The sequence below is a fragment of the Artibeus jamaicensis genome, unplaced genomic scaffold (assembly GCF_021234435.1).
Source record: "Artibeus jamaicensis isolate MK-2021 breed Jamaican fruit bat unplaced genomic scaffold, CSHL_Jam_final contig_793, whole genome shotgun sequence".
NCBI classification, from domain to species: domain Eukaryota; kingdom Metazoa; phylum Chordata; class Mammalia; order Chiroptera; family Phyllostomidae; genus Artibeus; species Artibeus jamaicensis.
Window position 1 is genome coordinate 13,085,991 of NW_026521975.1, and position 12,565 is coordinate 13,098,555.

The window sequence follows — 12,565 nt, forward strand, 5'->3', positions numbered from 1 at the left end:
GACCAGGGCAGTAAGGTAAATCACATGGAATATTGTCATCTGCTTTCCTTTTCTCACTAAGCCACCCTACCCATCTTTCATAGATGATTTAAGGTTTTAAACAAATCAATGATGGCCTTGGCCTTGAAGGGGAAAGCACGTTTTAGGGAATAAAAATGAAAAAGAGGTAAACAGCCCTGCCATAGTGCCATGGTGATAGAGTGAATGGATAGTAGAAGGTGGTGCACTGATCCATAATCTTCTCTTAGGACAAGGTCAAGTTCCACCTTACCCCTTCTTCCCCTGACCTCCACCCACCACCATCTTCCTTCTTCCCAACTACTCTCTCTTATTGCCATTTTCCAAGTTATTGAAGCAGAAGGTGCTGCCCAGCCCCCACTTCACCACCGAGTACAGTGCCCAAGACAAGACATGTTCCCTGACCTTACAGAATCTACCAACCTTAAAGAACATACCTATGGTGATCATCAAACACAGGGTTGAGTCTAAAGAGGAGTCGCTGTGGACTGGCATGTGCAGGCAAGGAGTAGACAGGCCTTGAGCTGGTTCTAAAAGCAGGTAAGACTTAAGACAGAACAGTGAAGCAGTGATGGAGAGGGCTCTGCTCTTTAGTGAAAGACTAGAGTGGGAAGAAACATGGGACCCTTAGAGTCTGTGAATAGGCAGAATAAGCTTTCCATAACACCATGGTGCTGAGACATGATTCAGCAGCCCTTCCTGAGAATAGTCTGACTTCTTCACTCAAACAAAAGCTGCCTAAGCACAATGACTGAGAATTTTATAGACAGACTTCCTTGGAAATATCCTCACATGAGCAAGTAGATAAGGCTGCACACAATTTTGCTCACCAGGATTCTATAGCCTCAATTTCTCAGTTCATAGTTTCTGGCTTTGTTCCCTAGATGTCAAATGCAAATGACTGAGAACAACTTCATGGCTTTTCTGGACTAGAAACCTGTTTCTGTCCTTGTGCAGAGCTGTAATGAAGTTGAAAGAGCAAACACTGGGGAGTGGGGGAGGGGACAGGGACTAGGCACGGGAGAGTCAGACCCATGAGGAGACTCTAGGTCCCAGAACCAGTTGAAAAGGGCAGAGGCAGCAGCTGAGCAGGGACATGTGGAAATGCCTCAGTACTGTACAGAGTCACACACATGAAGACACAGTTCTTGAAGCATAAAACTCCCCTCCACCAAACTCACTTCTCAAAATATTTTGGGGGGGCCTGGACCAAGTTATTTTTCAGGAATCTGTAGTCTCAATTCATTGTGAGGGGCCATCTACTTCTTACTACTTGGTAAAAATTTCATTTGGTTTACCTGCTTCCCCACATTGTCAACTCAGAGGAAGCACCTCCCCTCCGGATAGGACAGAAGCAAAACTACCACTTTTGAATCAATAAAGTGGGATTGGGCTGAGACTTCCATTCTCAACCCAAAAGTGTTTTCACCTCGGTCTTCTGTCTTCAGTGTACGTTTAAATAACCTCTATAAGAAACACATCTTTTTTAAGGACAAATGTCTTTTAATACACAGAAAGGAACAAAAGGAGAGAGGGGAGAGGAGCAGCCATCAGTTAAACAAACATAACAGTGGTTGAAAGCATCTATGTCTCAGCATTCCAGTCTTCTAGTTTTCTCTGTTCATTAACCCATCTTACTCCACTGATAAGTTGGGCTACATGTATAATGCACAACTTGGGGTAAGTCAGCGCATGACACATTAGTAAGCACTTCTTGAGGGAGGGGGAGTTGGTTGGTCTTACTCATCGCTGTCTTTCTAGCACTTACCATAGACCTGCACACACACACAAATACTTAATAAATATTAATTGAGGGAGACTATAAAGAAAATAATTGCATAATTTAAAACATATTGCACACATCAAAGGCATAAATTATTAAGGGACACAAAATCATGGAGAGGATTAGCCTATAAAACTGTGGAATAAGAGTAATAAAGTAAATGAAGCATACATAAGAGAAAAAATTAAGGAGATCCAAGGATCAACCAAAAAGTACAAATCATTGCCAAATAGAAAATATGGTAATAATAACAGCTAGCCTCAATTATCTGAAGGATTTCAAGTAAAAATTAAATTATATAGCTCTACTTTACTCCAGAGGGCTGAACCAAGATCAATCTGACTGAATTCGACAGTCAGGTTTCAAATACATAATGCAATTTACTAACAGTTATCTCTGCCCAATGGTTAAATAAGTTGTCTTGTGGAGTCTTGAGCACTTTATCACTGAAGTTATAGATCACCATCAATCAGAGGTCACTAGAGGCAATTTCTGCCTCAATAGGAAGTTGGACTCAATGGACTAAGATTTCATTCATAACTAAGATCCTACTAATCTCGAACTCTGTGGTCAATAGTAGATACAGTCGACCAAAGCAGACTTCTCTAAAGGGGAGAATTTGAAATAGACTGAGAAGGAGGTGACATGGAATGGCAAGTTAATCTAGTGACTACAATGAGTATTGGAATGTAGGTATACAGAAACTCATTAAGTGTGTGGGGTGGGTACAAAAATCACCTTGTATAATCATATCAGAGACACTTTAGGATTCATATGTATTATTCTCAGAACCATCTATTTAGAGTAAATTGAGACCTTCCTAAATTGGCAGATAATCCTAACCTGGATCAAACTGAAATGGGAAGATCTTATCAGATATTTAGTGAGTTGAGAGGCCATAAAGTTGGAAATGAAAAGAAACCAAAAACAAGGCAAGTCTGGCCCACCAGTCTGTAACCAATTGAAACTTGTGAATGGTGGTCTCTGAGCTGCCGCCATAAAAGTACCCATCCTGGCAGCCTTGGACTCTTGTTATTACCAAACTAGGGGTCATTATTTTATGAATCCTATAATGTAGTGAGCCAGACAGACAAACAGTACCTTCTTTCATTTTTCTTGAAAAATAGCCAAATACAAGACACTTTAATATGACTTAAAGAGTATGTGCCCATCTGTTCACAATCAATGGGGGTAACGGAGGAGTGGAACATGCCAGGCACTCTTGGACAATCCTGCGGAAGTGGGTCAGGGGCTTTCCTGGCCATTTGCCATGTGACAACACTTCCTTATCTGTGAACATATGGACTTGATGAAACTGTCACTTGGAAAGCACGGTACGGCAGGGCTTATGCCATTTCACTTCCACAAGAAAATTTATCTAAGTTATAGCAAGGGAATTGCCTTTACATTCTGTGTTACACTGAGAAATTCTTGCAAGCACGCGAATTTGTGTTTCTCTTTTAGAAGAAATCTGTCTTTGTGTCTTCTATTAGAAAGCAAAAGTTGTGATTGTGTGGCATCTCTGGCCACCACCTCGAGATTAAAACAGGGAGGAAAACACCTCAAAGGAGAGGAGTGGCCGGGTGATGTCCAGAGACCGAGACAAACCTCCATTGTCCACCTCTCCCACGATGGAGCAGGGCTGGGGAGCAGGAAGATTCCCAAATATTTGCTCAGACTTTGAAATAGTTCGATGATTGAAGGAGCCAAACCTTACTCAGCAACTGATTTTTGATGACAGATTATTTTTAAACATAATTTTGAGTAAAAAATACATACACACACACACACACATATATATAAAGGGACCTTCCTAGAAAATCTTTCTGATGTCTATTTTTCCAAGTTTGGAAATTTTCACTCATAACTTAATTTTTCAAAAGAGACAGAAAGAAGAGAACCATTAATTTGAGGCCTGGCAAAAGCAAGGAAATCTCTTCTAATTCTTAGCCAGAATTCCCCAAACCATGATCCTCTTTTAGTCAGCATTTCTAGAGTGAACACCAAGGTAAACCATGAAGACAGAAGAGACGTTGCTAAAGGGCACCCCAGAGCAGGGTGTATTAGTTGAGCTGCAGAGTTTTGGGGTACAAGCTGGTAGAGTCAGCTCCTTCTCCCCCACACCTGCCTTACAAAGTCAGGACCCAAACCAGGGTGAGTCCTCTGACTCGTGGAGTCGCCATAGCGCAAAGTGGAAACAGCTGATCCGTGCAACACAGACCAAATCAATCAGAGAGGCTGATGGCCTTATTTGGGGAAATCCAGATTCTTGACATCTCCTCTTCTCTTTCCCTAAGTACTCCCTGATCATAGGGGAATCAAGGACAGAAGTGGAAAAAATGTATTCCTAGGCATTTTACTGTTTGTGGGCAGCGTGTCAAAAACATTTCTAGGAAAGAAGGATTATAATATAAGTTAAAAAGAGGTGTTTATGTTTCTTCATTTAAATTATTTGGGCCCTCAGTGCCCTTAACTCCCTCCCACCCCCGGCTCCTAGCATGTCCAGGAGTAATGAAGACTGGGCCTGAAAAATGTCTGCCAGCATTTCCAGGAACACCATGTGCAGCCCTCTGCCAGCCAGAATCATGGCTTCCTCTCCTTTGCAGAACTCAAGGTCATCTGCTCCTAGAACCCTTTCTTACTCGCTACACCATCTCTAACCTTGTGTCTCCCTCTTTCCAATATTAGTTCAAGTCATGTTGTGTGTATATTTGTCTCCTCACTATTAGGATCTGACAACATGAAATGACAGAAGCAAGAGGCACACAATCTAAGGTCTCAAATTCAAGGCTTAGCTTCTCCTTCCTAGCTGGGCGACTTAGGCAAATCTCTTGACTTGTTTGAGTTGTTTCGTCAGAAGAAAAAGGATGATTATAATCCATGCCCTACGTATTTCAGAAGGCTACTGTAGATTCCAAGTGAAATAAATCACGTGAAAGCTTTTTGGAAAGTGCAAAGCAACCTGTTTCTATTGTTGGTGACGCAGAGAACTCCAACAATACTTATACTCCAGCATCTGAATTAGGATTGTGCCCCCTCTGTGGGCTGAGCACAGATTTGGTTTAAATGTCACCGAATGCCCCCCTTGTCCCTACAACACTAAACACAGACCCTCTCCCCAGGTTTACCATGTTTACTCAGACGTAAAGCTTCCGTACACTTCATTGTAAAGACACCCACTGGGAAGGATCTCGAAGCCGGGCCTCGTGCACTCCAAGACATGAGGCAGGAGAGCAGCAGATCCAGCCCCCAGAGCCTGCAGATGGACAAAGCAGCAGCAGCAGAGGTGGTACTTCTTCCACAACTACAGGCCACACTAATACATCCAGCCCCACTGCCCAGAAGGCAAATCATCCCCATGACAACCCAGAATTTTTTCTCCTCTTTAGCATCACCACCTGCAGAACTTCCACTATAACCACTGCAGCCAAACTCCTTGGCACCACTTGCCTCATCCTATTGGCAAGCTTATAACCCAGAATTCTCTCAGTGGGACTTGTTTTTAAAGTCATAACTAAAATCTCTGATTGCACCCAGGAGAGTAAAGGGAGAAGGATACTATGTGACATCTGAAGCCACTAATTGCCCATTTTCCCTGCAGCATTGTGCTGATAGTATCCTGTCTTCTTCCCTGAGTGTCTGCTAACAGGTCTGCCTGTGATTAGGAGCACTTATAGTGATACTAACTCGCTCTGCATGCTCAACAGCTGACACCTATGAGCAGATCCTTTGTTTTACAACAAAGCAAATTCAATAATTAATGGCTTTATGGAGAATTCCAATCCACAGCCTCTTTCACCGGGGCTCCAAAGGCATTCCCAAACTATAAAAATAATTCAAGTAGAAATAAATCACTACTTCTTGCACTTCATCATATAACCAGGTACCACAGGAACCAGAATTGACCCTTTCCTAACAGTGTGATAAAGGAGGTAAGAAATGATTGCGTGCTCATGAGTAACTTGTGCAATAGTTCATAAGCATGAAAGGGAAATTGATATCAGAGCACTATGGAGGTGGCAGTGATTTCCCTTGAAAAGCCTGAAATGCCCTCCTCAATGCTACCCAAATTCAATCATGTTTTAAATATCTCACTGAAGCTGGACTTCTTCCATGAAGTTTTCTCTCAGCACTCCAGCCTAGCAAAATTCATTTACTGAGCATCTACACGTACCAGGTACTATGCTAGGTTCTGGGGGTAGAACAATATAAACAGCCAAAATCTCTATCTGGGGCTTCATCCTCTGGCCTACTAACAGAAGTAGTGTTTATATCCATGCATCAGATAGAGTCTTTCACAGAAAGCACTTTCCTGGAACACACATTACTCTTCACTTTGCAATATAATTATGAATATGTCTTTGTAAGCAGCTTGAGGGTAAAAGCATTTCTGATTTCTTTTGTAGTCTCCTAAGAGAAGGTACTGAGTAAATATATGCTGAATGAATAGTTAGATAATTACATGAAATATACAAATGTATATATTTATATAAATATATATTTAATTTTTCTGTCTAGCTTGTAAGTTTCTTCAAAGACAAGAATTTGTTAACATTTCTGAATCTTCCAGAGCACCCAACCCAATGCTGGGTAAAAGGTTTGTTCTCAGTACAGATGCTTCTTGACATATGATGAGGTTACAACTTGATAAACCCAAAAGTTGAAAATATCATACATCAAAATGCATTCAATACACCTAACCTACTGAACATAAAAACTTAGCCTAGCCTACCTTAATGTAAGTGCTCAGAACACTTACATTAATCTCAAGAGTAACGGCCTTTCCCTTACCAGTAAAAGCAGGAGACACACATGGGTGTTTTGTAGATATGATGGGATACAACAAATACAAAACACAATATTCAAAAATGCTGGCAATATAGTACATTGTAAAGTATCATCACATGGCTGACTGGAAATTTCAGCTTGCTGCTGCTACTCTGCCTCATGAGAGAGTATCGTACCATATATGTCTTGCCCAGAAAAAGATCAAAATTCAAAATGTGAAGTACAGTTTCTACTGAATTCACAATGCTTCTTGGCAACATAAAGTATAAAAACTGTTCATCAAACAATCTTTAAGTTGGGAACTGTCTGTACACACTTAGTTGAATTCAGTAACTCTGCTCACCCTGAGGGTCCCTATTCCATGCCAATCATGTAAATCATAACCCAGACTTAGATAATGGGAAGCCTAAGGACAAGGAAAATAATGTAGTCAGTCTTAAGTAAACTACAACCCCCCAATATACTGGCTGAGCTTTCTCATGGACCAAAGTACTATTTTTGTAAGGGAGAAATAAAGCTATTGTTTATCCATAAGTACTGGGTGACAAGGCACCTGTGTATTACAAGAAGAAAACCGAAATAAAATTGGAGCAGCAAGCCTAACTTTGGACAACAAGACCATCCATGGAAAAATCCATCATTTGATCTACACAGGATATGCCTGTCAAAAGATTATGATCCACAAGTCAGGGCCACCCATGCTGTCAAGGGTACAGCTGCAGCCAAAACCAGTCCAGGGAGCCCAGAGACCTTGAGTATCCTCAACGCCCCAAGTACCCATACTTACTCGCTTCTTGAAATCCATTTCCTGAAATAACCAGCTCTGCTCTGATCACCCTAAGGGGGTGCCACAAGTAAAGGAATCAGTGGCTAGAGCTGACATCTGTGAGGGAGATGGACCAATACCCTTTACTACGCTAGAAAGTGAGTTCAGGTGAGTTGATGGTGCTCTCCCAATCCCCACAGGCACCTGTGAGCCCTTCTACCTATACCACCAATGAGCACATCATTAGCATTGGCAGAGCACACCCAGCCAGAAGACTGGAAATGGCATCAGGACATCTGTGTGCCACCTACAAGGGCCTTAACTCAAATCAGAGAGTTATGCTCTAGACATCTTCATAGGATATATTCAGATTTACAACCTAAAAATTAAAGGCACTTACCCTGAAGCCCATCTGATACAGGGTGCAGCCAGGGGGGGGCCCAAAAAAGATTTGGAATGGTGTCTAGAATTCAAAGTGTATAGGAAGATTGGAGAGACATATAAGATGTCCTCACACCTCCCCCCAGGGGGGAGAAAGGAATGGAGCCAGGCCATTGAGAGCAGTTTTGCATAGCAATAGTTTTGCAGCTAACCTCTGGAATGGTTATTTAACATATCTATAACCTTTAACTGGTTTCATAGATATGTTAAATAGCTGTGGCCAAGTTTGGAGCCAGGGAGTGAGGAGGACTTGGACTCAGGAGGTAACGAGGGGCTGCACTCCTGAGTGAAAAGGGCTTGGACTCAGGATGTAACTAGGGGCTGCGCTCCTGAGTGAGAAGGCCTGTGTGGGAGCTTGGAAAAGATGGGCTCCGGGACATGAGGGGAGAACTGCCCAGGTGGAAGGGAAAACCACGCAGCTTTGCCAGAATGGAGATCCCTGCAGCCAGGTGAAGAAGAAAGACACACACTTTTGGTGGAGTGTGAACCCCTGCAGCTTTGGTAGAAGAGGCCCACGCGGCTTTGGGGTGCCCCCTTTGGCCACGGGGCCCGAAAAGCAACAGAGACTTTGACTGGAACTGGGTACAAAGGACTCTTGCCAGTGGACCATGAGAGGGTACCACAGTACTTTGGATTAACTCGAGATCCTGCACAGTGACACAGCTGACGGTGCCAGCGGCCTGAAACACAGACGTGTGCTCTTTTCCTGATTTACGGTACCCAGAGTTGGGACAGTGGGAGAAGGGAGAGCTGTGTGGGTGTAGGTGTATACCCTAAAAGACTTTGCTATTTTAGTGGTGGCGTTAGGCCTGAATAGCATTAAATAAACATTTTGTTTCCTTTTCACAAATCTCTGGCATTAAGAGATGTCTTTCCAATTGGCGGCGGACAGAAGGGCCCAGTAGATTTTAGTATTCTGTTTTTGGGAGGGGCCCCTGTTGTATAGCAGTTTTGGGCATCCCTAGGTGGGCCGAATATTGTATTGCCCCTCCCTCGGACCTCTTGATGTTCGGTAACACATCCTCTCTATTCCCCAAACTAGAAAGTAGCCTAGGACCATGAAAATCAACACTAAGTGACCAGAAATTAAATTCCCTTTCTTATTCCAGCCACAATGCTAGACTTTGCTTCAGTCTTATAAGATCTGAACAGTCTACCTCCTGCTCACGTGGGATGAACATGAACACATTCCTGTGTCCTTCCCCATCCTTGTGATCCAGATGGATCCTGAAGATGCTGCTCTTGGAAGCCAGCAATGGCCATTTAGTCATGCAAAGCAGTGAGCTGACTTCATTTTCCTCAATAAATATTTCATTGAGATTCAGAGAAATAAGGGGAACCTTATTCATGAGATTTATGTTTGTCTTAATGATTCGCAGTATAATTTGTTCCAATTAAATATTTATATGAGTATTTTCTTGGACATGAAAATGTCTGCCCATTCATCAGTGAGCCTTAGTATCATCATCAGTCCCCTCCCAGTTGTAAAGATGTTAGGAATAGCCTCACTCTTCTCTAAGGTGGGAGTTTTTCCTTTCCAGCTCCCTCTTCACAGGGAGCCTGCGCCTGGCTCGCACTGTCTCTGACACATGCCCCCAGGCCCTGCCAGTCAGTCTTCAGATCCTGCTCCCTCTCACCTTGTGGTCTCTCAACCTCGTATACAGTCTTAAAATCTCACCCCGCTCAGATGCCTCGCCCCGGCACAGAATCCCAAGAAATTCTCCACAGAACAGAACAGGGAGGAAAGAGTGCCAGGCATTGTGGTCTGATGAAAAGGAGACTTGGAATTGCCATAAAGAGCTCTGAGTTCAAGTTCCAATGTCACCACTTCCGGCTGTTTCCTATTCAGATAATAAGGAAATATACATTGTTGGAAGAATCAAATGAGGTGATGGAGGTGCTTTCTAAACTCTGAAGAATTATAGCTACTTCCCAATGTTCTTGTGATAATTAAATGAAAAGATCTATTTCCAGTGTTTGGGACAAACCTGGTATATAATAAAATTCTCAAATAAGACATTTTATTATAAAAACATGAAAATGGAATTTGTTTACTTTTACGGAGGCATGGATACATGGAACAGCCTGACAGCTGTCAGAGGGGAGCAGGTAGGGGGACTGGATGAAAGAAGCTGAAGGGATTAACAAAAAAACATGTATACATAACACAGAGACACAAAGAACAGTGTGGTGACAGCCAGAGGAAAAGGGTTGTGAGGGAAAGGGCAGGAGGGCAAAGGGTAGCAACTGGGGGTGGAAGGAGACTTGGGTTTGGGGCAGTGTGCTCACGGTACAGTGTGCTGGTGATGTTTTCAGTTGTACACTTGAAACCTGTGTGGTTGGAGAGCCAACGTCACCACGGTAAGCTCAATAAAAACAACTAAATTAAAAATAAAGTAAAAAAAGGAAATTTGTTTACTTTTAATGGAGCTCATGACTATTTAGTCCTCACTGCCTGTTTCACGTGTTCCCTAAATGTGTGTTTCTGTTACTGTCGTACACAAATGCACAGAACTTAGTCACATCCAGGACCTGTGTCAGGGGCAGAATGTTTCTGTATGCATGCATGTGTTGCATGTTTTAAATTGTTCACATCTCCACACATCTTCATAGTCTCAAGAAACTGTCACACAGAGATAGTGTCATCCTCACTCAGTTGCTAAAGCTTCCCTAGATCCTAAGGAAAGCATTCCCTCTCTCCTTTCCAGGGAGTCGTCTAAGCCACTCCCATTCCTTGGTCCCCAAGAACAGCCCCCATCCAGTGGCAGCCAGAGCCGTCTGCCATCTGTGGTCCCTCTGTCCTGACCCCGCTGAGCGCTCACCACCCAGCCTCCCTGAAATCTGGTTCCTGGCACAGAGTGGAGTGTCTCTTGCATCCCCACAGAATGTTCAACGGGCCCAGGAAGCACAGCAGTCGCCCTCAGGGAAAGCTGTCTTCTGCCTCCTTCCGTGCCTGTCCACCATCCGGGAGGCTTCCTGGATGATACTGAGAGGGGCAGGAAGGTTCTGGTGGGGGGAGAATGAGTAGAGTCTCAAGGCAGCTTGAAACCCAAAGGGATTTTACCTTTTGTATGAATTAAATGTCATTTCTAAAATTTCTAAATCCTTGGTACTTTGAGAAAGGTTTACTATGCCAAAGCAAAAAGGGCTTTTGTAAAGTGATTGATTAGAAAGTCTTCTAAGCTAGTAACAGCTTTGTACCTTGTATTATTAGAGCTAATTCTGTTATCTGAAAAACTAAAAACTGATGTTTAGTAACTTGGTAAATGCTCCAAATCATAGCTCCTCAAAAAAACACACAAAAAAAAAAACCTTTGACATGACACATGCTAAGTACACCACTCTCCTCCAGGAAGCCGCCCCAGAATATCTGTCACCACGTCTGAGTCATTCCATTCACTCTAGACATCACCCACCCCACTGCGCACACACACGCTGCCTGAAATGTTCCGCTAATGCTTCCAGAGACAAGCGATCTTAAATTAGCTTTTGGAGGAATTGGCTGGGTGATGGTGGCCCGTGAGAATAAGGGAACTCAACCTGGGGCACCAAGACTGCCAAGGTCTGAGGGGTGTGGGCAGGGAACACCTTCCCAGCACCTTTTAAATCATACTAATTCTGCCTTACCCCGAGATGACTTTTAATAAGTGTTTTAGTTATTTAAATGTCAAATAATTTGCTGACCTTTTTCCAACATGCTCAAGAAAAAATCACCACTGTTTTTCTTTTTCATAAAAGAAATTGCCAGTATAAACCCCCAGCTCAGGGTAGATGCTCTGTAGAATATACTTGGCTATACACTGACTAGTAGCCCCTCCTCTCCCTCCGAGCTTTTGCAGATCAGAATGAAGTCTTCAATATCTGAAATCTGATCTTCCATCTGTCACTTGATCTTCCATCTGTCACTTTCCCAATTCAGCAGGAGGCTGGGGACTGGAAGACAGAGCTAGAAAGGTCTCCAGGGGGTCCCATTGGCAATGAACAGATGTTAACTTGAACACCAAACGGGACAGAGGTAACTGCTTCTAATAAAGAAGAGGCCTAAATTCATAGCCAAATAAACTTTGGTGGCCAGAGGATACCCCAAGTTGTCACTGAACAGTCAAACATCTGACTCTGCCTCCAGGTGACTGGGTATATGTATTCTCATCACAATTTCCAGATGGAGGAGTGAAAAGATGATGAGGTTTAGAAAAAGAAAACCTGGGTTAGAATCCTAACTCACCATTATACAAGCTGAATGACCTAGGCAGATCACATAACTTCTTTGAGCCTCAGTTTCCTCATCTGTTAAAGAGTGACACTACTATTGTGACGTTTGAGATAAACACCTAGGGTAGCTCCTGGCACACAGGAAGTACTTAATATCTGAAATCATGAAATTACAACACAACCATTATCAACAGGCTTTAGTCTGTAGACTTTTTCCAGTAGAAGGACTAGATTTTTGTTTTCTGAGTATACTGCTTTTTGCTGGGTCTTGTGCAACTAATAAAAAGCTACTGAGAGACTACCAGATGGGACAGAAGGTGTGGTCTTTAGCCATAACCAGAGAGAAGTTGTCCAGCAGAGAGATGACTCCAGACCTGAGCCACAGTCTTCCCCTCATAAATATAGCATCCAGCCAAACTGAGCTAACAGCATCAGAAGGATATTTTAAAACATCACTGACACTGGCAGATAAATCTGTACCATACTCTTCATCTGAATATAGAAGAGAACTTTTAACCAATTTACTTCTCGGTACACTGTGTCCTGGTAAATGTAGC

General features: G+C 42.9%; 1 protein-coding gene across 3 annotated transcripts in view; it reads right to left on the reverse strand.

Annotated features, from left to right (window-relative positions):
- The window catches only part of LOC119039416 (kalirin), a 571,768-nt gene that overhangs the window by 463,184 nt on the left and 96,019 nt on the right, over nt 1–12,565 (reverse strand). The window lies entirely within an intron of this gene.